The following is a 26,020-nucleotide window of genomic DNA, read 5'->3' on the forward strand; positions in this document are numbered from 1 at the left end:
TATTTTCAAATACGAGACTTTTTACAAAAGACGACCATATTGATAGTCAATCCTTACAAATCAGAAAGGGAAAGGAGAGTGCTATGGATGATGGGGCCACCCTCAGTCAGGTACTCTTTATCACTCACTATACAATAAGGTCTCGAAGGACATGGGACAATTATATAAAACCTGGAATCAAGAATTAGGATTTGAAATCTCTTTAGAAATGTGGGAGGACATCTGGGAAAATGCCAGAAAGATCTCTATTTGTAGCAGAACTGCGGCTACTCAATTAAAGATACTTCACAGGGCTCACATGGCACCTGAACAACTCTCAAAGTTCAAGGCAGGAGCATCCCCACTGTGTCCTGAATGTAAAATAGAAGTTGGCACTGTCACGCATGGTCTATGGACATGCCATAAGATCCGTAGATATTGGAATAGAGTAGCAAATGCCTTGACAGAGATTTTGGGTACGGAGATTAGATTGGATCCAACGTCCCTACTTTTGGGCTCTCCAAATTTCCCCCCCTGGACGTATACGGGAGGAACTTATTTACTATCCTCTCCTTTTGTGCGAGGAAAAATATTTTAGTGAATTGGGCAACTGAAGGCCCCCCAGGACTGAGGGCCCCCCAAATTGGCACAGGATAGTCATGGAATATATCCCCCTTGACCTCCTCACAAATATGGTGCACCAAAAAATGGAATTATTTTATAAAACATGGCAGCCCTTTTTGAACTACATCGACACAGACATTTCAGCCATATTGTCCAGGGTTTTTGTTTAGCTGTGTTAATGGTTCTGGCTGGTTTGGGGACCCCGGGGAGGAAGAATCCCATGTAAATACGGGTTCTATTGTAACTTATGTAAATCTATTTTGAGCATGTATCTAATTATTTAATGACTTTGTTGCTTACTGTTAGTAATGTATGATATCCTATTTTATGTTTTGGTTGTTTGTCGAAGAGATTAGTAGTTAGTTGGGTTTCTTTTTCTTTTTTTAAATTTATTTAATTTTATATTGGTGTTATCATATTGTAAAGTGGAATACACTAGTTTGTATTATTTTCGTAATTTTGTAAAAAAATCTTAATTTTCTTTTTCAATAAAAATATCTTTCTAAAAAAAAGTTTGCATTTACAACCAATGAGGTTATTTTTAAACACGTAGCCCCTGTTATAATGTCAGAAACATGAGAGCCAGTTTTCACTCAGCAAATTCTGACCAACAGCATTGAGATTGAGCTCCTTATTTAAGGAAAGATATTGTGGCACTGGAGGCAGTCCAGAGATGGTTCAATAGGTTGGAACCAAGCCCTCCTCCACTACCAAATCAATGCCACCCACTGACTGGAGGAAGAACGCTTCACCTTCTGCCTTGGGACCCTTCAACATCGACTTCACTAGTTTCCATATGTCCCGTCTCCCCATCTCATCCAGATCCAACTCTCCAACTTGGCACTGTCTCAACCTATCCTACCTGTCCATCTTTCTTCCCACCTATCCGCTCCGCCCTCCCTACTGACCTATCACTATAACCACCCCCAACCTGCATTCACTTATCATCTTGCCACCTGCCTCCCCCAGCTCATCCCCACCCCCCCATTTATCTTTCAGCCCCCTTAATCCCCACAACCCCCACCATTTTTGATGAAGGAGTTATGCCCAAAACACTGACTCTCCTGCCCCTCGGATGCTGCCTGATGTGCTGTGCCTTTCCAGCGCCACATGTTTAGTCTCCCACCAGGTAAGGAAGAGTCTGGTTTTGAGGGAGAGATTGAGCAAGTTGGGCCTGCGCTCATTGGAGTTTAGAAGAATGATGCCTTATTAAAACATACAAGATTTTTAGGGGACTTGATAGGGTGGATGTGGAGAGGTTGCTTCTCCTTGTGGGAGAGTCTAGGATCAGGGGACATAATCTCAGAATAAGGAGTCACATATTTAAGATAGAGATGAGGAGGAATTTCTTCTCTCAGATGGTAGTGAATCTGGGCAATTCTTTACCATAGAGCGCTGTTCAGGCTGGGTCACTAATGCACATTCAAGGTTAAGATAGAGATTTTTCATCATTAAAGGAATCAAAGGTTATGGGGAAAAGGCAGGAAAGCAGAGTTGAGGATTATTAGATCAATCATGATTTAACTGAAAGGCACAGCAGTCTTGATGGGCTGAAAGGCCTATTTCTGATCCTATATCTCTGGTCTTATGGGGATAATGACCAGCTAATCTGATTGAGTGATGTTGGCTGAGGGATAAATCTTGGTAAACAGGGGAACATGGGAGATTTCCCTTTGTCTCCTTCAGAACACTGCAATGTCCACACAAAAAGGTGATAGGACTTTGACTGAGTGTCTCAATAGAACGATGATATGTTCTAAAGGGTGGCACCCACTCTGTGCTGCAACGGACCTCAATTGTGTGCTCACAACTCCGGAATAGGAATGAAACCCACAACTGAGTGATTCCGCATTACTGACTAATACACATCCATCAAACATCAAAGTACAAAATAAAAGACAAAGCAAACTCCAGCTTTCTTTTTTCCAACTCTGCTCTGTGAAGAAGATATTCACAAGCAGCTACCCTTCGATAAAACTTTCCTCAGCAGCTGCCTTCAAATATGCCAATATATGTCTCTAGTTAATGTGTGTTGTACTTTTAAAAGACCTGCTCATGATAGCATGACTGTATCATAGCATGTGATTTGAAGCTATAAAGACCTCTGACTCCATCTTAGACTTGGGCCACTTGAAGCATAACATATTGTTTGTAACCAAATAACCTGAATATTAATTCTGACATTGAAGTGCCTGTGGCTGTAATATTTATACTTAGCAAGAACTGTAATAAACATCTATTCTAAGATCACGTTACCCAGATCTAGGTCTGATGTTATGGAGACAAATGGAAACATTGCCACATTAGGAACAAATACCTTGCTGAAAGCAAAGCCTGCATCTCACTGCTGACTTCAGGTTTCCCACATGAAGTGAAATAGAATCTATTTGGAAATTGGAAACTCCAACTACTCTACCTGGTACTTGGTTCTGACAGGAGATTCCCAGAAGGACAGTGGAAATGTCCTCCAACTACTCAACTTGGAACTTGGTCCTCACAGGAGATTCCCAGGACAGTGGAAGTGCTTTCAGGATGCCTGGATCCCACATATCAGCCAGAGTCTTCATGACTCTGAAAATCAAACAGCCTGTCAGCACTATCAGAGAAACCTGTTCTGAAGAAGCACCAGGGAGGACTCCCTGGGATCCTGCCAAATATATATCCCTCATGCCACTAACAAGTCTATCCCATTGCTCCTTGCTGTGTATTTTTTTTTAATTCATCCATGGGACAAGAGCATTGCTTGCTGGGCCAGCATTTATTGCCCATCCCTAATTGCCCAGAGACAACCACATTGCTGGGATCTGGAGTCACATGTAGACCAGACCAGGTGAGGATGGCAGATTTCCTTCGTTAAAGGACCAGAAGGATTTTTATTTCCCCTTGACAATAAGCAATGGTTTCATGATTGTCATTGACCTCTTCTTTCCAGATTTTTATTGAATTCAAATTTCATTATCTGCCATAGCAGGATTTGAACCCTCCCCTAGAACATTACCTGTGGCTATAATACATTTACTTAGCAAGAACTGTAATAAACATCTATTCTAAGATCACGTTACCCGCATCTAGGTCTTATGTTATGGAGACAAATGGAAACATTGCTACATCAGGAACAAATACCTTGCTGAAGGCAAAGCCTGCATCTCACTGCTGACTTCAGGTTTCCCACATGAAGTGAAATAGAATCTATTTGGAAATTGAAAACTCCAACTACTCTACCTGGTACTTGGTTCTGACAGGAGATTCCCAGAAGGACAGTGGAAATGGGTCTCTGGATTAATAATCTAGCAATAACACCACTAGGCCATCACCTACCGTTAAATTACAGTCTATGGCTGTAATATTTATGCTTACCAAGAACTGTGATAAACATCTATTGAATATTCTCAGACCATGTTACCGACATCTAAGTCTTATATCATGGAGGCTAACACAAGCATGCTATGTTAGGAACAAATATCTTGTTGTAGAGAAAGCCTGCATCTCACTGCTGACTTCAGGTTTGCATGCGCAAATTCAACTGCTGTGTCTGTCTGTAACTACACACAGTAACATAAACATAAACGCAAGTCTTTCTTACCATGGCTATCAAAAGACAAACTAGTTGTATGAAACAATTGGTTGATTCTTGGTCAATGTCCCCATCCTTTGGGAAATATCCTTAATGCATCCTGGCTGAGATCTTATAGGAGATCCTGTGCCAGGCTAGACATTTGGGAAGTCACCGACCACATTGGGAGACTCCAACGGGAATGTGCAGAGGGAATGCAAAAATCGTACATTGAACGTTTCAGCCATTACGGAACCCATTGAAGGGAGGTCCAAGCAAGTCATCCCAAACCTGAAGAGCTGCCCAAAAAGGTGAAGGACTCTGTCCTACTTGGAATCAGAGGCTTAGAGGAAATCTTATTCCGACCATGTTATTTTAGAATCTCAAATATTTGTAAGATAGTGTTGAAGAACAAAGACCTAGGAGTGTGGGGACATAATTCTTTGAAATTTGCATCACAGTTAGATTGTATGTTTAAGACGACATTTAGCACACTTGCCTTCATTGCTCAGATCTTTGAGTATAGGAGTTGGGGCATTATGTTGAGACCATACAGGACTTTGATGAGTCCTCTTTTGGAGTACTGTGCCCAGTCCTGGTTGCCCAGTTATAGGAAGGATATTATTAAACTGGAGAGGATTCAGAAAAGATTTATCAGGATGCTGCTGGGAATGGATGGATTGAAACATAAAAATAGACTGAAAATACTGGACCTTTTCCATTGGAGTGTAGACGGTTGAGAGGTGTCCTTTTTGAGGTTTATAAAACCATAACGAGCACAGATAAGGTGAATAACAAGGGCCTTTTCCCAAGTGTGGGGGAGTTCAAAACTAAAGGACATATTTTAAAAGGTGAGAGGAGAGAGATTTAAAAAGGACACAAGAGGCAACTATTTTACCACAGAGTAGTTTGTCTGTGGAACGAACTGCCAAAGAAAATGGTGGATGCAGGTACAGTTACAGCATCTAATGGACATTTGAATAAGTACATGAATAGGAAAAGTTTGCGGGATATGGGCCCAACGCAGGCAAGTGAGACTAGTTTAGTTTGGGAACATGATCAGCATGGACTGATTGGACTGATTGGTCTGTTTCTATGCTGGATGACTGAGTCCATAAAATGAGCAATGCACACAATATTCTTAAATTGTTCGCTGGTTGATTTTTCTAGTGTCCAGGATGTCAGTAATAGCTTGTAGATCCCATGTGAAGTTATTGGTTGATGTTGAGAGATGGGGATTCTCACTCCTGACAGGATATCTAATGCATGACTGTGCTATTAGGACAGTAACCCATGGTAAATGTATCTATGTGAATATGCTTCAACAAAACACATGCTTCATTTACGTTGCCCTGACCAACAGATAATACAAAGTCTGAGGCAGAACTGCATTGAGTGATGGCGCATTCCCATGACAAACTGGCACCTTGGTTAGAATTAATTGGAGATAGATCTTAGGAGAGAGTGCTGCTCACTCCTTTAAAGGAGATTCTCTCCAGATAGGAGCAGCGTTGACTCAGTGTGCTCTGAACTCTTCCTCCTCCGCACCATGCTTCAGAGAAAGATTGTCCAGCAAACTCAAGTGTGGACTCACAACCCTGACCGACTTCACTGGACTGAATGCTTAGCATGAAAAATCTAGAAGAAGTGCTATATCCCATTGCCAACAATGGCACTGGCAGAATTCTGTGACAGGGTCTATTTCCAAGCTAAGGCTGTCACTAGAAACAATGGTGTTTGCAAATAGTTATGTTAGTTCAAACCCACTCTGCTCAGCCAAGGCACTGTATCCTGATCTCTTGAGAACAGGTATTCGACTCTACAATATCAATTTGATTTATAGGGTAGGGGGGGGATGGGTCTGGGTGGGTTACTCTTCGGAGGGTCAGTGTGGACTTGTTGGGCCGAAGGGCCTGTTTCCACACTGTCGGGATTCTATGATTCCAATGTGATGATGTAACAACCGAAGGAATTTGCCTGTACCAAAAAGACTGGCAACACTATTACCTGCAGTCTCTTGTATAACAGTTCAATGTTAATAATTCTACATTTGTTGAAGGTCAGAGCATAGTGCTCTGAGTTAGAGGTCAATCAAAAATTCCATCAGGAGATGCTCCTTTGGTCAGGTTTTGAACAGCCAAATACTCAGTTAAACACCATGCTATATAATAGTTTATATATCTTCTATACTACATCCAGTTAGTATCTACAGCACTCCTTGTAAAATTTAAACATGACTTTCATCATAATTTCCAATGGTAATATACTATTGCTAGACTAATTTACTAATTCAAAATTTACAATAGCAACTTGCATTTGTGTGGTGCCTTAGGATTCTGGGTAATCCAAGGTGGATGATGGGAAAAAGTTGTGGATGCAACAGCTGCTGCTCTTTTTTTTAAAAAAAGGTATTTTAGGTGTTGGAGCTGATTTCCTTGAATTCCAGGAGGAGTAACTACTGTTTCATAATCTGTTGCACTGTTTTGGAACTTTGGGGTAAAAGAGACCAAAACAACAGCACTTTAAAAAGGAGGAAGAGAAACAAAGGTAATGACCACATGGTCAGCGAAACAGAGAGAGAAAGAAACCTACACTGCTGTCTGACACAGGAGTGAATCTGCACAGTTACTGTCTCTGCTGTTTGAATTCAAGTATTTCTGGCCATTGGGATACATCAAAGAAAAAAACTAACAGACAGCGAAATTCACAGCTGACCTTGGAGGCGCCTGTGTGGGCGAGCTCACAGCACAGGAGCAGATAAATGTATGGTTTCTAAGTGTAACCTTGCTGTCTTTTTTTAAATAGTGAGTAGAGTGGATTCTTTTTGGTTATATGTTTTATTGAGATCTGTCTCTTCACTATAATTTTAAGAGAGAAAACTTAGGTGCTAAGTTAGCCCGGAGCAGTGTTTTTTTAGAGCAGTAAGATTGCGCTATTTTCTGGGTCTGTAGATTGTTAAGATGCCTCTAGTAGAGTGATGTGCTCTTCCTGTTGGATGTGGGAGATTAGGGAGAGTTTCAATGCTACTGATAATTATGTCTGCAAGAAGTGTCTTTGGTTGTGAATCCTATCAGATAGCATGGATTGGTTGGAGCGGCAGTTAGAGGTAGAGGAATTTATAGGAGCTGGGGATGTGATACATGGCAGTTATGGGAAGGGAGAAAAATCACAGATTCAGTCAGATAGATGGATTACTGCCAGGAAAGGTAGGAGAGGGAGGCAGGTAGTGCAGGATATCCTGTGGCTATCCCCATCTCAAACAAATATGCTGTTTTGGAAAATGTAGGAAGTGATGGACTCTCAGGGAAATGTAGCACAAACAGCCAAGTTTCTGGTACTGGGACAGTCTCTAACGTAACGAGAGGTACATCAGGTTCCAAGCGATCAATTGTGATAAGGGAGTCTCTAGTTAGAGGCACAGACAAACGTTTGTGGCTGACAGCGAGAAATCAGAATGGTGTGTTGCCTTCTGGTGCCAGGATCAAGGATATCTTGGAGAGAATGCAGAATGTTCTCAAAGGGGAGAGTGACCTACAGCAGGTCATTATACACATTGGAACTAATGACAGAGGAAGGGAAAAGGATGAGATTCTGAAGGGAGAATATAGGAAGCTAGGCAGGTATTTAAAAAGAATGTTCTTGAGGATAGTAATATCTGGATTACTCCCGGTACCACCAGCCAGTGAAACTAATAGAATTATGGTCTCTGGTCTGAAGGTGCTCCCCCACTGACACCTCAGTCACCTGCCCTGCCTTATTTCTCAAGAGTAGGTCAAGTATTGCACCTTCTCTAGGAGGTACATCCACATACCGAATCAAAAAATCTTCTTGTACACACTTAACAAATTCTTCTCCATCTACACACTTAATACTATGGCAGTCCCAGTGTATGTTTGGAAAGTTAAAATCCCCTATCATTACCATCCTATTATTTTTATAGATTACAGATGTGTGTCTGTACATCATACTGTACACTTTTGCTATAAATCCTGCGTCTTACAATTGTGTCCTCCACAACCACCTGATGAAGGAGCAGCGCTCAAAAAGTTAGTACTTCCAATTAAACCTGTTTGTCTATAACCTGGTGTTGTGTGATTTTTAAACTTATAGAAATTGAGGTTTTGGTTGAGAAAAAGAAGGAAGCATATGTTAGGTATAGACCGCAGAGATCGAATGAATCCTTAAAGTATAAAGACAGTAAGAGTATACTTAAGAGGTAAATTAGGAGTACAAAAAGGGGACAGGAGATATCGTTGGCAAATATAATTAAGGAGAATCCGAAGGGATTTTATAAATACATTAAGGACAAAAGGGTAACTAGGGAGAGAATAAGGCCCATCAAAGATCAATGAGGCAGCCCATGTGTGGAGCTGCAGGAGATGGGGGGAGATACTAAACGAGTATTTTGCACCAGTACTTACTGTGAAAAAGGACATGGAAGATATAGAATATGGGGAAATAGATGGTGACACCTTGAAAAATGCCCATATTACAGAGCAGGAAGTGCTGGATGTCTTAAAATGCACAGAGGTGGATAAATTCCCAGGACCTGATCAGGTGTACCCTAGAACTCTGTGGGAAGATAAGGAAGTGATTGCTGGGCCCTTTAATGAGATATTTGGATCATCGATACTCACAAGTGAGGTGCTGGAAGACTGGAGGTGGGCTAATGTGGTGCCACTATTTAAGAAAGGTGGTAAGAACAAGCCAGGGAACTACAGACCAGTGAGTCTGACATTGGTGGTGGGTAAGTTGTTGGCGGGAATCCTGACTGACAGGATTTCAATGTATTTGGAAAGGCAAGGACTGATTAGGGGTAGTCAACATGGCTTTGTGTGTGGGAAATCGTGTCTCACCAGCCTTGAGTTTTTTGAAGAAGTAACAAAGAGGATTGATGAAGGCATATAATGGAATTGTTGTTATTTTAGTACATTAAGGGTTACTCACTGTACAAAGTGAAGCATTCCTATTTATTGAATGAGGTAAATGTTATTCCCGGTGTGACTGTACAGAATTCTCTTTAATCAGCAGAATAAGGGTTACTCACTGAAATCAATGTATTGTCAGATGACTTTAGATGATTACAGATTACACCAGAACACGGAGGACCTGTCAGGAGGACTGAATAATTCAAAAGGTTACTTAGGTCTCTGAGAAAGGTCATTATTCATCAAGCCTGCAGCAAGACCCCTCCCCCGTTTGGGAATTGATGAACTGAAGCAGCTCTCTGCTGACACAATCTGGCTTTTCCACACTTCCAGTCCAGGAATAAAGCACAGACATCTTAGAGCTCAGTAAAAACATTGTCTTCTCTCTAATCTGACATCTACAACATGGATCCTCTTTTTAGAGATGTAGATCATTTAACAGCAAATGATTTGAAACATTTCCAAACACTGATTACATCCTTTCACAGCTTGAGCTTGCAATATCATTGAGAGATCAGCAGGAGTAGGTCACTGATCTGCTCACACTTATTCCATTAAACAATAGTTCATTTGTCCATCATTCATCCAATATCTGTCAATACCCTCTGCTCACTATAAAAAAAAATCAAACTTAATCTTGAAAATGATGGTTGACCCTCATCATTGAACATTTTTTAAAACAGTGAGTTTTAGACTGACATTATTTTGTGCATAATAATGTTTCTTGAAGTAGTGAATATACCAGATAGACAGGACGTCACACTGATGCAGTGGAATACTGAGAGTGCATCCTCAGCTATTGACTGGCTGTGTATAAAAGCTAGGGCTTAACTTGTCAACTGGGCCCACATTGTCTAACTGATAACCACCCCATGCTGCTTTCTGCGACTCTCCAATATTTGAATCCTTTCTTCATGTCCAGAGTTGCAAACAAAACCATAGAGGATTTAAATCCTTTCTTTTTCTTGCCAGCTGTCAAAAGATTAACAAAGGAAGGGCTTTGTGCTGACTGACCTTTACCTCACTAAGCTTTCTGTCTCTTTGTGCTACAAATTGTAAATCGCTGGGATTATGAGTATGAAAGAAGTGCCAGAACTGTAATACTGTGACTATCCAGAGGAGTTAAAGCTTTAAAGAGACTTTGACATCAGCTGGGAGAGGGCAGAGACTAGACCTGTCCATCATTCCAAAGTCTGAGGTAAATTTCTCCCAAACTCTCTATTACTGGTCTTACTCATGACAAAGGATTTGTCTGTTTGGTTTTATGTTCTTTTAATTGGAAAATCTGGTTGAAGACCCAAGGCCCTCAGTACAGCCCTCAAATTAATGAGGGGTAGATTTCCAGAGTTCAATTGAGTCTTTGAATTAGTAACGAGACGGAGTGAGTTCCTCAGTGTTGCCATCCCATGGAGAAATGAGTTGGAAAGGCTGTCTATACACTTGGGGTTAATTTTCAGTCTATCTTTTCACCCCTGAGGCTTCTAGCCTCATTCCTGAAGAAGGGATTTTGTCCAAAACGTCGACTTTCTTGCTCCTCAGATGCTGCCTGACCTGCTGTGCTTTTTCAGCACCGCTCTCTCAAGGTTTAGATTAGATTACTTACAGTGTGGAAACAGGCCCTTCGGCCCAACAAGTCCATACTGACCCGCCGAAGCGCAACCCACCCATACCCCTACATTTACCCCTTTAACCTAACACTATGGGCAATTTAGCGTGGCCAATTCACCTGACCCTGCACATCTTTGGACTGTGGGAGGAAACCGGAGCACCCGGAGGAAACCCACGCAGACACGGGGAGAACGCGCAAACTCCACACAGTCAGTCGCCTGAGTCGGGAATTGAACCCGGGTCTCTGGCGCTGTGAGGCAGCAGTGCTAACCACTGTGCCACCGTGCCGCCCACAATTTTCAATGGCAAGGCATTGTCATAGAAAGCCCTCCAACAGAAAGGAAAATTGGGAGGTTTTCTGTAACCAACAACTAAACTGCAACATTGGTGTTATATATGAGGTCCCATCCGCTGAGAGCCCCTGGAAGAAGTAGAAGCTGAGTCAGCCTCCTGCAGAGGCCAACATCTTTGAAAACAGTGCAGTCATTTTCACATCCCTTTCCACAGACAGGATCCAAGAAATGAAACCTACTTTGTACAGATGTGCCTTTCCACAGATGTGAATTGGTTGTGAATTAACAGGAGAGTTCCCAGCAGTAGCTGTGATGCGTTCAATTGCTGGTATGGTCGTGTCTCACAAGATCTACTTCTGACAGATCAAGCTGGAGGGAGATGAACAGGGAACTGAGCAAAGCTGTCAAACTGAACTAAAGAGATTGAGACGGGGACAGTGGTTTAAAGTCAGTTCTAAGAGAATATACTGACAGAGCCCCAATACCACAATCAGTCAGACATGGCCAGTCTGGTTGAGTTTGGGGTGATATGGGGGTTCAGTGGTTAGCACTGCTGCCTCACAGCGCCAGGGACCTGGATTCGATTTCAACTTTGGATGACTGTGTGGAGTTGGCGCATTCTCCCCAGGTCTGCTCAGGTTTCCTCCCACAGTCCAAAGATATACAGGTTAGATGGATTGGCCATGCTAAATTGCCCCTAGTGTCCAGGGATGTGTACATAGGGTGGGTTGGCTCTGGTGGATGCAGGGATAGGGGGCTGGGTGGTTCTGGGTGGGATGCTCTTTGGAGTGTCAATGGGTTGAATGGCCCGATTCCACACTGTAGGGATTCGATGACTGAACCAATAGTAACTCCCAGGATTGTAAAGTACATTGGTCAGCTCTTTAAACCCTCCATCCTCCCCAGTCACTGACAGGCTCTTCAGTCAGCATCTAAGCTGTGACCATGTGGCGCAGAGGAGATGAGAGTCATTCAGCAACGAGCATTTGGACCAGCTGAGGGCAGACCGGACTCATAAAAGTGGGCAATGTCCTCCACTTGGAGCTTTCCAGAGCAGAGGAATTTCATGGTGACCATTTATGACCACCTAGCAGTTGGAGAGAGCTTTCCAAAACCTGGGCAATTCACCTCATCTCGGTTTGTAACCGAGAATCACCAACCCCCCGCCCCGAGTCCATTACAGAGACCCCAGCCGATATTGAGCAACAGAGGATAACGTGAGGAAGATGGGACGATTAACTGTATTGCAGTCCAACTTTGCATTATATTCTGTGTTTCAAGATAGCACCAGAACATGGCAGCACTTTGCGTTTTGCACTTGAGAAAACACTTTTCACTGTATTTTTATATGCAAGTGGCAATAAATTAATCTAAAGATTTACACCATTGAGGCTAGGTGCAGGAGATGGGCTCAGGATTACAGTCACATTACCAATCCACTGGCTGTGTTCATGTTGGGGAGACAGCGTGAGATCCAACGTTTCCGCTATCAATCATTATTCTGTTTTGCTGCAATGTTGGCAATATCAGTTCTTATATATATTTTGCAATTATTCATTCTCGATATCACTGTTTGGGCCAGAATTTATTTCCTATCCCTTGTTGCCCTTGAGAAGGTGTTGATGAGCTGCCTTCTTGAACTGCTGCAGTCCTTGGCATGCAGTTAGACCCATGAAACTTTCAGGGATGGAATTCCAGGATTTTGACACAGCGACACTGAAGGACTGAACATATATTTTCAATTCAGGATGGTGAGTGGCTTAGAGGTGAACTTGCAAGTGGTGGTGCTCCCATGTATCTGGTGCCCTTGTCCTTCTAGATGGAAGTGTTCATGGGTTTGTCAAAGGATCTTTGGCAAATTTCAGCAGTTCAGCTTGTAGATAGTAGACACTGATGCTCAGTAGCATCAGTGGAGGGAGTGGATGTTTATGGATCTGGTGTCAATCAAGTGGGCCGCTTTGTCCGGGATGGTGTCAAGCCTCGAGTGTTGTTGGAGCTGCACTTATCCAGGTAAGTGGGGAGTATTCCATCACATTCCTGACTTTAGCCTTTTAGAAGGTGGATAGGCTTTTGGGAGTCAGGAGGTTAATTACTCACTGGATTATTCCCAGCCTCTGATCTGCTCATGTGGCCATTGTACTATGTGGCTTGTCCAGTGTAGTTTCTGGTCAGTAGTAATGCCCAGGATGTTGACGTTGGCTTTACCAACAATGAATCCCCATTGAGTGTCAACAGCGTGACAGTTAGCTTGTCCTTTGGTGGAGGGGATATTGCCTGGAACTTGTGTGATATGAATGCTACTTGCAACTTGTTAACCCAAACCTGGCAATGACCCAATCGGAGCCACATTGGACATGGACAGTTTTAGTGTCTGAGGAGACATGAATGCAGTCGCTAAACATTGTTCGCCGATGATTGCACATTCCCACTTCTGATCTTATGACAGATGGAAGGTCATTGATGAAGCAGCTGAAAATGGTTGGGCCTTGGACACTGCCCTGAGGAACTCCTGCAGGTATGTCCTGGAGCTGAGATGACTGACCTTCATGACCACAACCATCTTCCTATATGCCAGATATTAGTCAAACCAGCGGATATGTTTTTCCTCCGTTTGTCCTTGACGCCACAGCTCAGTCAAACACAGCCTTGCTGTCAAGTGCTGTCACTCTCACCTTGCCTCTTGGAATTCAACTCTTTTGTCCATGGTTGAACCCGGGCCATAGTGAGGTTAGAAGCTGAGGGATCCTGGCAAATCCAAAACTGGCATCAGTGAGCATGAGTGGGCATCCGGGAGTGAAATTAATTGACTGAAGACTGGTATCTGTTATGCTGGGAACCTCTGGAGGAGGCTGTGATAAATCTTTCACTTGGAAATTTTATCTGAAGATTGCTGCAAATGCATCAGCCTTATCTTTTGCACTGATATGCCTGGGCTGTTCCATCATTGAGGATGTTATATTTGTGGAGCCTCCTCCTTCAAAGAGTTGTTTAATTAGCCAACACCATTCACAACTGGAAACTGGTAGGACTACAGATCTTGGATCTGATCCGTTGGGTGTGGAATCGCTTAGCTCCAGGGCTGTTTATGCAGTTTGGCACGCAAGTAGTTCTATGCTGTAGCTTCAACAGGTTGACATCTCATTTTTACATCTGGGTGCTACTCCTGTCATGCCCTCCTGCACTCTTCATAGAACTAGGGGTGGGGAAATTCCATAAGACCAGAAGACCATGAGACATAGGAGCAGAAGTTAGGCCATTCAGCCCATCAAGTCTGCTCTGCCAATTCAATCATGTCTGATAAGTTTCTCATCCCCATTCTCCTGCCTTCTCCTCATAGGTTCTTGATTGTCAAGGGTTATCTATCTCAGTCTTTAATACACTCAATGAGTTGGCCTCCATGGCCTTCTGTGACAGTGAATTCCATTGATTCACCACTCTCTGGCTGAAGAAGTTTCTCCTTATCTCCAGCCATGAAATTGCAGATTGTGTGGAGTGCTACTAATGGTCCAAAGTGCCTATGGGTGATCAGACTTGAATCTCTAGATCTGTTTTAAGTTTGTCCCTTTTAGCACAGAGATAGTGCCAAGCAACACAATGTATTGCTTATATGAGTGTGGGACTTTGTCTCGACAAGGACTATGCTGTGTTCACTAATATTGATCCTGCCATGGACACATGTACATGCAGCAGACAGGTTGGAGTGGATGAGGTCAAACATGTTTCCCCCTCTTACTGGTTCCCTAGCCACCTGCCACAGACTCAGCTATGTTCTTTAAGACTCAGACAATGTAGCGTTGCTGAGTTACTGTTGGTGCTGAACATTGAAGTTCCCCACCCAGTGTACATTCTGTGCCCTTCCCACCCTCAGAGCTTCCTCCAAACTGCATTCAACATGAAGGGGTTCAGCCAAGGAGCCTTCCTGCTGATGAGATTTCCTGGGGGTCTAGAGTCAATATTGAAGTCTCCCAGGGCAGCCTCCCTCTTGACTGTACACCACTGCGCTGCAGCTTCTAATGGATCTGTCCTGCTCCTACTGCCTTTCATCAGGAATGATGAAAAGATTTATAGCCAATTATGAACACACTTTCCACAGCCAACAGATGGAATGTGAGCCTCAGACTTGAAGGCCACTTGAGATACAACCACTGCATCACAAGACCTCTTTATTACCTCAGGCCTCATTTATTGCTATGCTTCCAATCTAGCCTTTGATCCTCCAATCTTTATACACATGCGTTTTACTAAAACTCCGCTGTCTGAATTCTAACTCGCACAAAGTCCACATACTCACTGACCTACATTGGACACCTGGTTCAGTAAGTTCTCAATTTTAAACCTGTGTTGGTCTCATCTCTGTAACCTCCAGCCCTCATACCCTCCAAACTGCTCCTTCAATTCTAGACTCTCGGAATGTCCCTGATTTTACTTGTGACACCTTCAGCAGCTGGCCTTTCGGCTGCCGAGACTCTGAGCTATGGAATACTCTATCTAAAACTAGACTCCTCTCTTTTCGCTCCAAGAAGGAGGTCCTTAAATCCTACCTCATTAACAAAGCACTTGGATTTTTCTAGAGATGAGCAATGCAAAGGCTGCATGGGAAGGTTTATGCTCCTCCTGCTTTTGGCCAAGGGTGAGTGGAGCAGCCTCTGGTGGTAGCAATGCCAGGATGAGCTGGGCATAACTCCACCGCAGCCCAGGGTCTCCAGTCAAGCAAAGAGCAGGTCCTGGCCTGACTTAACCTGCCCAGACTCTCAGGCTAGGCTGAGGCTCTCCGTCTGCAGCTAGGCCTGAAGGAGGAGAAAGGTGGTCTCGGCCTGGTGTGGCTGTCTCCCGGTGTGGCCATCTGCTGGCGTGGCCACCTCCCGGTGTGGCCGTCTCCTGGCGTGGCCACCTCCTGTAAGACACAGAATTTATAGCAAGCGTTTACAGTGTGATGCAACTGAAATTATATATTGAAAATAGATTGTGTGTAAAGTCTCTCATCTTTTAGAATGACCATGTTGGTTTCAGTTCTTTCGAATGTAAATCCCAGAACTTTTTTTGAAGAAGTTACATTCAAGTGAACTTTAACAATAGGTGCCATGTTGGCCCAGATGATGTATTGAAGGTGTGAGGTTGTCAGTGCCCCAATGTTCAGACTGATTCTATTTCTTAAAAAAGGGATTTACAGAATCTTACATGGATTCATGCAATTTCCAAGCAAAATAAAACATAATTCTGCAAAATCACCCCACAAACATGTGTGTGCGTGCAGGTGGGTGTGTGTGGGGGGATATGAATGTCTGTGAGAGAATGCGTGTATGTGTATGAGTATGAGTGTGAGTGTAAAGGGGTATAAGTCTATGAGAGGGTGAATGTGTGAATGTGGGAGTGTATGTGTAAGCATATGAGGAAGAGTTTGTGAATGAGAGAGAGTCTGTAGGAGTATGTGTGATTAGTGCAATGGGGTCACCTGTAGTGTGACATGAACCCAAGGTCCTGATTGAGGCCATTCCCATGGGTACCGAACTTGGCTATCAGCCTCTGCTCGGCCACTTTGCATTGCTGCCTGTCCCAAAGTCTGCTTTGGAGGGCAGTCACCTGAAGGTCCAGGGTCGAATGTCCTGGAACGCTGAAGTGTTTTCCAATTGCGAGAGAACATTCCTGTCTGTTGATTGTTGTGCAGCGTCCATTCATCTGTTGCTGTAGCCTCTGCTTGGTCTCATCAATGTACCATGCCTCAGCGTTTGAGATAGACAACATTGGCTGAGTCACACAAGTACCTGCCACATACATGGTGGGTGGTGTCCCCACATGTACTGGTGGTATCCATGTCGACACTCTGACAAATCTTGCAGCGTCTGCCATGACAGGGTTGTATGGAGTTGTCCTGAAAGCCGGGCAGTTTACTGCAAACAATTATCTGTTTGAGGTTTGGTGGTTGTTTAATGGATTTACATATGAAAAAACTGAAACCAACATGGTCATTGTAAAAGATGAGAGACTTAACAAACAATCCAGGTCTTTTTCGATATATAATTTCAGTTGCATCACACTATAACCTTTGCTATAAATTCTGTGTCTTACAATCTTATTCTCCACAACCACCTGATGAAGGAGCAGCTCTACGAAAGCTAGTGTTTCCAAATAAACCTGTTGGACTATAACCTGGTGTTGTGTGATTTTTAACTTTGAACTGGGACAGAGAGGGTGAGGAGTACCATCCTGAATGGGGCCGAGGGAATCTGGAATATCAGCATGGGCTGGGGTCGATGTCCCTTGAGCGGCACATGTCCCTTGAGTGGGCAGCACGGTGGCACAGTGGTTAGCACTGCTGCCTCACAGCGCCAGAGACTCGGGTTCAACTCCCGCCTCAGGCGACTCTCTGTGTGGAGTTTGCACATTCTCCCCGTGCCTGTGTGGGTTTCCTCCGGGTGCTCCGGTTTCCTCCCACAATCCAAAGATGTGCAGGTTAGGTGAATTGGCCATGCTAAATTGCCCGTAGTGTTAGGTGAAGGGATAAACGTAGGAGAATGGGTCTGGGTGGTATACACTTCGGCGGGTCGGTGTGGACTTGTTGGGCCGAAGGGCCTGTTTCCACACTAAGTAATCTAATCTATAATCCATGGCACTGGACCAATGGGGCTTACAGCATGATGTGAAATGTGAAGGGAAAACAATAATGGAGCAGTAGAGATGTCCCACAGTAGTTCTCCTTGAGTTGGTATTTTCAGGAGAGGATCTGCACTCCAGTATGATTCAGTGTGTTAGGGGTTGACTGGTTGCGGGTCAGTGTGTCCAGGTGTATCAGCACTGAAAATGCAGCTCAGGCTCAAAGCACAGTGGATGTACATAGTGAAGCAGCTACTTAATACATCACACCGTTGTATAGAATGCAATTTTTTACAGCATGAAGCATAATATTGCTAGCCAAAACTCACTGCAAACTGAAACAGCATTTAGCTAAATGTCCTGAGTTTGCAGTTCAGTGCTCTCTGAATAGCCTCTCTAAAACAGGGGCAGGTCCTTTGGAACTATCTGCTAAACACATCAATTAAAAGCTTATTTGTGCATTGATGTTGTTTTTTCTTTCTCCCCTCAGTTCTATGTGTGATGCGCAGCCCTATTCCAGTGAGAATGAGATTGTTCTGTCTGACTGTGCTGTCTGAGGAAGTGCCTGAGACAGAGATTATACAGCCCTCTGCAGAGCTAATGGTTGTTTATTTTAAAACTGGCTGCTACTTTGGACTTCTGTCTTCATTCAAAACTTTCAAATTGCGCTGATGATTCTGACAGATCTTTGGTAAGAGCCCATATAAAATCAATCACAGTCCAGCTGACAGCAAGCTGCTGGTCACCTGAATTCTCCCCATTTTCACGATAGATTCTGAGTGGTGCTGCCTCTCCAATTGTTTAACAAAGTCTCGAGGAACAGAAGTGGTTCTCTAATGTAATTGGGCTATTGAAGAGGCAGGGTGTGTGCAGCTGCCTTGCAGATAGTGTAGAAACCAAAAGGTGCAGATGGTATTGTCTGTAGACAAATGGGAACCTGCTGCTTGTAACGATAATATAAAGAGCTGAACAAATGAACAGAATGACATTGGAGTGCCACATGGGCATGAATTAGCTTTGAATTGAATTAGAGTCGAAGACTGTGGTGCTGGAAAAGCACAGCCGGTCAGGCAGCATCCGAGGAGCAGGAGAGGCAATGTTTCGAGCATAAGCTCTTCATCAGGAATTGAATTAGCTTTATTGTCACAAGTACTCAAATGAACACAGTGAAACGTTTACCCTTATGGCGCCATCTTGAGTAAAAGGACTGATTCCTGAAGAAGGGCTTATGCCCGAAACATCGATTCTCCTGCACCTTGGATGCTGCCTGACCTGCTGCGCTTTTCCAGCAACACTTTCAGCTCTGATCTCCAGCCCTCACTTTCTCCTCCTAGTACAGATACTTCGGTACAAGTTCTTAGGGCCATCAACCTAAGAAATTCCACTCCCCCTGGAATTTCCACGCCACCGTCCTCATTTGAGGGGTTGATTCCTGCTGGGATCCTGTTTCCCTTGTCAGTTTATTTTTGCTGCTTTGCTCATCTGCAGTACATCTCTGAATAGCCACGTTTCCTGCTGGCTTGCACTAACAGCTCTACCACCATCACACCTCCACCCCGTACACTGACAGTTCCCATACCCCTGAATTCCCTCCCCCCACCCACTGCCCTCCTGTCAGTCCCAGCAGCATTCCTCCCCTCCCCCACCCTTGTTCAGATGCCAAAGTGCTCCTTAATTTTAGGATCTAAGTGTTGGTGACATTGGGCTTCTCAAAAGAGAATCATCAAAAAATGTTACCCTCAAACACTTTACAGTCAGTGAAATTCAAATGCATTGTAGTGGCTGTTGTAATGTAAGATTCACAAAAGCAGATCACTGAGTACTGATAGAATGAGGAAAGCCATTTGTCTCGCCTCAGTTGAGCCATTCAGAAAGACCTTAATGTCTTCCCATTAATCCACTAATTGTCTTTCAAACGATTCCGGATATTTTGCCTCCATTATTCTATCCTAAGTGTCTCCATGCATTGATCACTCTCAGACTGAAGAACTTCCTGATATCAGATGTAAAAGTGTAATTTAGTACTTTGAATTCATGTCTGTCCCAATTCCATATTAAACTACAATAGTATTCTGGATAATCTAGTCCCATATTATTTTACTACATTTATGTTTCGTCACCAAGACATTCAACAGTGTCTGCTTATTCTCACCTTTCTCCTCCCTGTTAATTCAATGGGGACCTAACTAGTGAAGAGCTCAGGAATGGAGTCCTACAGCACCAACACAACGTCACTTAGTTTTGCTAACCAGAACTAGTTAATTAACAAGGCTAAAAAATCAGATTTCCAGCACCTGGAGTTCTTCCAGTTTTTATTAAGCTAAAAAAGGAGTTAGATGGCACCTATAACCACAAGCAGCAGATCTGCAATGGTCATTAAAAGGAAACCTGCAAGATAATTAACAACTATTTACAGGAACAATAAGCACAGGAGTTAACAAGGGCTGAAGAACTCAATTGCACCAGTAAAAATAAAAACCAAAAAATTGCGGATGCTGTAACTCAGAAACAAAGCAGAAGTTGCTGGAAAAGCTCAGCAGGTCTGGCAGCATCTGTGAAGAGAAATCCAAGTTAATGTTTCGGGTCTGGTAAGCTTTCCTCAGAGGAAGGTTCTGAGGAAGGGTCACTGGACCCAAAATGTTAACTCTTATCGCAATCGCCCCAGTTACAGCTTATTGTAAAACAATGATTTTCATGTCTTTAGCATAGACAATTATTAATGCACTTGTGGTCTGTTATTCTGTTAGATCATTGACCTGAGTTAGCAATCGAAATCCCAAAAGTGATGAAGACATAGAGTCTTAGAGATTTACAGCATGGAAATAGACCCCTCGGTCCAACCCGTCCATGCCAACCAGATATCCCAACCCAATCTAGTCCCACCTGCCAGCACCTGGCCCATATCCCTCCAAACCCTTCCTATTCATATAGCCATCCAAATGCCTCTTAAATGTTGCAATTGTACCAGCCTCCACCACATCCTCTGGCAGCTCATTCCATACACATACCACCCTCTGCGTGAAAAAGTTGCCCCTTAGGTCTCTAACCTTCACTGTAAAACTGTCTATGAGATCAACGTTGACCAGGGATCAGATCTGGGCACTTTCCAAGGTTCCACAAGCTCAGCCACTGGCTCATGGGTCATAGAGTCATTTAGCACAGAAACAGACCCTTCAGTCCAACTATTCCATGCCAATCAAGTTTCACAAACTAAAAACTAATCTCATTTGCCTGGGTTTGGCCCATATCCTTCTAGACCTTTCCTATTCATGCATCAGTCCAAATGTCTTTTAAATGTTGTAACTGTACTCTCCACTTCCTTTGGCAGATTAGATAAAGTTGATGTTGTTCAATAGAGCCCAGATTGTCTGCCAGTTTGACAATTGCTGATAGCTTCTAAGTGTCTTCCTGAATGTTGGCAGCACACTGGGTTGCAAAATCTGATGCTTAACATCAAGGACATTTCACACAAAGAACAATTGTAGATCATTTCATTATGAGAAACAATGGTGTGTATTTGATAAATTATTTCATGCCTGTTTTTCACTACAGTGAAATCATTTCATATTTATACTAATATCTGTGGGATATAGCACACATTATAGTATATACAAGGTCAGTCAACACCATGCTACCCCAAATGAAGGAACTTCATTCAATAGAGCCCAGATTGTCTATTATTAATGCAGGTCCAGTCACTAATAATATTAAAAGGAGTCTGACATTTATTATAATATTTACAAACCCTATCTTTCCCAGCAATATACAGAGGTGCTACTATTGACTATAATATTGTGGAGGATCTGTCCTTCCACTATAATGTATACAGACTGTCACTTACTGTGATATATACAGGACCTGTTTTCCTGTAATGTAGCAAGTCAGATTATTCACTGCAATATCTATTGGGTATGTTACTCCTTATTACATATACAACATCTAGCATTCACCAGAGTATGTGCAGATCCTGTCACTCAGTATAATATGATCGAGAGTCTGTCATCTTTATTTATACAAGGCCTGTTATTTCCTGCAAATAAAGCCTGGGATCTCTCAAGTGTAACATCTGTGAGAACCTGCTCTGTTGTGTAACTTGGTTGATTTTTGCCAGTTTGATGTCAATTTGCAATGCTGCGGTTGGAGAGAGCAGCAGGAGCTGGACAGAGTTGGCATGTGAACAGGCAGTCATTCCAGCCATCATTCTGGATGCCCTGTGACCTACATTATTGGGTATAATACACACAAAGGCTAATTACTTGGGCACTCAGTGCCAGTGCTGACCTTGGCTCTCCCGCAGCACGGGTCAGGAAATAGCAGGCACGCAGCTGACAGCTTTTCACCCACGGTGGATGGAGAACAGTTTGCAGAGCAGCCACATGTATAAGCAATGGGAGGGGTTGAGGGGAGGTTGGTGGTGCAGGCTGCCCACCAGAACTGTGCAGTCAGAAAGTCAACCCATAAATGTGAAGGGACCGCTCAACATGGCATAGAGTCATAGAGATGTACAGCACAGCAACAGACCCTTCGCTCCAACCTGTCCATGCCGACTAGATATCTCAACCCAATCTACTCCCACCTGCCAACACCTGGCCCATATCCCTCCAAACCCTTCCTATTCATATACCCATCCAAATGCCTCTTAAATGTTGCAATTGTACCAGCCTCCACCACTTCCCCTGGCAGCTCATTCCATACACGTACCACCCTATGCGTGAAAAAGTTGCCCCTTAGGTCTCTTTTATATCTTTCCCCTCTCATCCTAAACCTATGCCCTCTAGTTCTGGACTCTCCCCACCCCAGGGAAAAGACTTTGTCTATTTATCTTATCCATGCTCCTCCTGATTTTATAAGCCTGTATAAGGTCACCCCTCAGCCTCTGACACTCCAGGGAAAACAGCTGTAGCCTATTCAATCTCTCCCTATAGCTCAATGCACCAGAGGAATAAGTTCCCCTCTGGTCATGCTTGGCCATACCTCAGTGCCCTAACAGATATTGCTCAAGTGACAGAATTTTACTTGGAAGAGTATAAAAGGCTGACTGCAGCAACTTTTACCCTAACTTTGGTGGAAACCCCTCTCTAACAGCATTGTGGTTGTACCTACACTGCATGGACTGCAATGAGAGATGGGCAGTAGATGCTGCTCTGGGCAACAATGCCCATGTTAAAGCTGACAGAACGCTAGCCTTGATTGTGCTCTGCCTTTATTAAGCATGTCGCAGAATAGCTGCCTGCGTCATGGCAGGGGTCACTTGACTAATGTCAAGCCAGGAAACACATTAGTACATTTTCCATCCAAATAGCCCACATCCTGTGAAAAACAAAACTTTAAAACAACTTTGGTGGAAACCCTGGCCAATTTTGAACATTAGTGTGTTTTTCCTAGAGTGCACAAGAGTTGAAAAAATATTGACCTACCCCACACTAGTGTTATCCAAAGTGTCAATGAGCAGACCCTACCTTCGGCTCCCATGTTATCTGCACTTGTCTCTTACTGAAGATACAACATGACATTAGCCAAACCACAATTCCCCACCCAACCCACTGCACAATAAATATCCCCAGTCTGTATCTATTCAGATCTCTTTTGGATCCATTTCAATCCCCTGACAAACAACCCCTGGTGCAAAATACCTCTTATTTTCTTTTGTCAGAGCATTGTGCAGCTGTTATAGTTTAATCAGATGTACTATTGAATTTCAGCCTATCGAAATTCAATGCCAATTTGCAAACCTCATGAAAACTTGAGCCTGTAATCTAGGCTGAAATGACCAGTCCCATACCGAAGGAATGCAGCACTGCCGGTGGTCCCCTTTTTCAAGTTAGAGAGCTCTCTCAGCTGAACATAAAAGAACCCAAGGTAGCATTTGGAAGAAGGAGGAGGAGGAAAATTCTCCACAATATCCTGACCAATTTTATCCCTCGGCCACTATTACTGAAGCAGATTATTGGTCATTGTTTGTGGCAGTTTGCTGTGCAATTTATACTTCCTACGTTTGAAAGTGGCTACACTTCAAAAGTACACAATTGGCTCTGAATGACTTTGGAGCTGTAAATGTACAAGGCGCTAAGTAAATGCACATTTGCTGTCTTTGTTTATGGTCCCTTCTGAGATCACCCTCTCCTTTGTTCTTCACTGTTCCCAAGATCCATTTAATGATCATTAGAATTAAGAAAGCCAGGCTGCGATTCCATATGACTCAAGCGGTATCACACGGTCAGATTTGAACCTAAGTATTTTTACCTTGGTCTATTTTGGTACCACAGGTATGGATAGGATTTTTCAGATGGAGGTGTTTCCTGCTCCACCCTTCAGAGAGTTGGCCAAGTATGTAACCCCATCAATACGAGTTACCTCACAGCCATTTAAAACCCAATGGGGTTTGAACTGTCTCAGGATGAGCTGGCTGCCCTTAAGTGAGGAGGAAATCACACCTGACAGATTTGCTGGTCAACCTCTCTATCGTCTCCACAGTGCCAGGTTTGAGCAGTGGACACTGCTGGGACTCCAGGCACACCCAGAATTTCATATACTGAAGCAAAGTCTGAGGTAATGGCAGGCCTTGGCAGACAAGCTCCATGGTGAAGCATCAAAGGGCCAGGATATAAAGGGCAGCGGAGGAGGGTTAAAAGGGGGAGGAAGGGCATGTTCTTGATGGTTGAAGTTGCTTCCAATGGACACTGGGGACTTCAAAAGTAAATATACCACCCTTTGTTCAATGCCAGCCTACCCTACCAAGTTGCTCTTTTGAGAATGGCCTCTGCTTGCCACTGATCAATGAGTAGACAGGTGAGATAAGGAATTTGAGTGGCCGTTAATTGGTCACTTAAGGGCCTCAATAGGCTTCAGGGTGAGTGAGCCTTCCAAAGTTTTCAACATCCCTATAGAACGTGAGACGGCTCAGGGACTGGTAGGCCAAGCCATAAGCCCCCTGCTTTCAAATACTTGGCAAAGGCACGTGGAATCTCATACCAAGTCACCATCATGGTCAACCTCACTGACTGTGTTTACTAGCTCCTGAACAGCAGCCCTGGTCAATCTGAATACTTCCAGAAACAGGAAGTCGCCCACTACTGCAAGACCAAGGTAAGAGGGATTGTTCACTTCCAGCCCAGACAAACAGCAGGCGGTCCATATCTACACCCACTGCAGAAGTATGTTTGCCTTCTCTGATCCAATTATATATTTGCTGGGAACAAAAACAAGGAACTCTCTCCCGTTTACACCAATCACCAGCAGATATCTAACCTCTTCCCCCCAAGGCTTCACCAGCCCAAATAATGTGGCGCCAATTATTTTTCCTTTGGGTACATCATTGACCTCCGTTGACCTTTGCTTCCCTAAGACATAACATGGATAAAGATTGTGTCCCATTGCTGCACAATTAATCAATCAGGATGGGATCACACTGTATCCCATTGTTTTCCAATCAATCCACACAGAATTCAGACTGTTGCACCATTTCCCAAAAACACAGCATGTGCTTCAGACTATCACATAGTTGTATGCTGCTGAGGATTTTATACCAGTGATCAGTATTATTCTAACTGTGCCTTCTCAACCACGCTAAACATTTCATAAGAAAACTAGATATCAAACATGATAAAGCCATTGATATGTTGATGACATTTTTAACAGTAATAGGAATACTAACTGTAAAATCCTGCTCAATTTGCATTCCTATATATCACTTACTGTGGCGAGTAGGCTTTATAGGGATTTCCTCTGTACTTACCAGAGTGTTGTGGATCCCAAAAAAGGTTTCTTCCACAATGTCACACAATCCAGCCAGTGCACAGAATAGAAAGGGCTGGCCTTTGGCTGGGACTCTCTCTCTCTGTCTATCTCACTGCAGGTGTTTCCGACTGTTCCACACCACTTACTGCCAGGAATCTTCAATGCAGCAGTGAGAATCCCAGGACCCAGCCATGACTGATGACAGGCACCAGCCTCCTTAGTCACTAAGAACCTGTGCTTTTGGCTAAGCTTTGTCTGTACTGTGGAGCAAGGTGGCTCCTCAGGAGCTGATAGTCAAAAGAGAACTATCTGAACTGATTGACTGTTGTGCCTGGGGCTGGGGCAGGGGAGGTTTGTTGGCTTTCAGCCAGATGCACGCACTCAATCCAGTGACAGTCATGGGTTGGCCCACAAGAGTAATTAACAGGAATTACTGATTGAGAGAGCTCCCTACTGCAGCCTAAACAGAAATAAATGGCCTTAACCCATTAAACAATCTGACAGTGCTTTATCAGTAAAATGAGGAGGCTGTATTGTACACAGTCATTAACTGTTCCTGGTCTGCTCCTTTCTGGCACACAGCAACTGCAGGGAGATTAAGTATCACCTTTTAAATAATAATAAAAACACATTAATCACTTAGTTCATTGTAGGGGTATGAGTTTGCTTTTTCAGCTGTGACTCAGTGGGTATAACTCCAGCATTTG

General features: G+C 43.5%; 1 protein-coding gene across 2 annotated transcripts in view; it reads right to left on the bottom strand.

The window, feature by feature from the left end:
* The window catches only part of LOC122563295 (ras association domain-containing protein 8-like), an 85,562-nt gene extending 59,789 nt beyond the window's left edge, over positions 1-25,773 (bottom strand). For both annotated transcript variants that reach the window (XM_043716998.1, XM_043716997.1), the window contains exon 1: positions 25,312-25,773. The gene's annotated coding sequence lies outside the window, so the exon portion shown is untranslated. The remainder of the gene's footprint in view (positions 1-25,311) is intronic.
* Positions 25,774-26,020: the final 247 nt, after the last annotated feature.

Source organism: Chiloscyllium plagiosum, chromosome 26, assembly GCF_004010195.1.
Source record: "Chiloscyllium plagiosum isolate BGI_BamShark_2017 chromosome 26, ASM401019v2, whole genome shotgun sequence".
NCBI lineage: Eukaryota > Metazoa > Chordata > Chondrichthyes > Orectolobiformes > Hemiscylliidae > Chiloscyllium > Chiloscyllium plagiosum.